Genomic DNA, 1060 nt, shown 5'->3' with positions numbered 1-1060 from the left:
TAAAGTTATTTATCTCTGCTTCATAGATAAAGTTATTATTTCTTCTCACTAACCACAATTTACTTTCCTTTCTCCAGCTTTCGGGGTCTTTTAAAATTCCTTCTGTTATTTTCACCCTACCTCTTCCTCTACTGTTTGTTTTATTTTGGGGATTCAGTAAAATATTTAAAATTTATTTAGGACAGACTGGATTTAGGATTAAGATTGGTATATTGGCCTTACGGAATCTTCCTCCGCAATTTCTACTTAACACACTTCTACTTAGTATTTTTTTTACACTTAGAAGTAACAAGCTGGTGAAAAAAAAAGATATTAACACCTAAGCAGAAAAAAAAAGATATTTACCAGGCCAATGCCAACAGTCCAGCAGAAAGTTAGATGGCTTCAACTGTGGGTTTTTGGCATGTACTGTGTGTAATCAACAAAACTGTGTGGAGAAAAATGTATTGCAGTTATGATTCTGATAACTATAAACAAGCTTAATATTTTTTAGGGCATCAAAGAGCCAGGAGGATAAAAGGTGATAACCGATGCTTCATACCATTCTGTTTGTCATTTTAATGGTAAAATAAAGAAAGAAAATAGTGAAACCTCTCCTTTCATTTGAAGGAATACTTTCTATTAACCAAATTCTAAGAGAAATGTTCACAGGCATGGTTATATCAAGAGTGTTTTTCATCTACTAGGATTAAAATATTTTTCAAAACCATAAACCTCATGCACCTCAACAAAATTTATAATATTAATGTTTCACTATTTAAAAATCATCATTGTTCATGCTGTCTCAACAACGGTATGAGATCAATTCACTTAGTGCATTTCACAAAATGAAGTATGCTAGTCAAGAAACATCCAGCAGGCAGCAGGCAGCCCTGCCCCTCTCCCTCAATTCCATTTTGGAAGCCTAAACGTGAGGCTACGTTTCCTGTGCTCACATTTTTCTTTGATTTGGTTCAGCAATTGTTTCTTAAAATATCCTAATGAGGACTTCTGATCTTTCAGATGAGTATACTTAAACAGGGAAGGAAAATGCTAAAAAGTGAATAATCAAAAGAAGAAT

The sequence above is a fragment of the Ceratotherium simum genome, chromosome 20 (genome assembly GCF_057802395.1).
Source record: "Ceratotherium simum simum isolate JZ-2026a chromosome 20, ASM5780239v1, whole genome shotgun sequence".
NCBI classification, from domain to species: Eukaryota; Metazoa; Chordata; class Mammalia; order Perissodactyla; family Rhinocerotidae; genus Ceratotherium; species Ceratotherium simum.
This window is presented reverse-complemented; position numbering follows the sequence as displayed.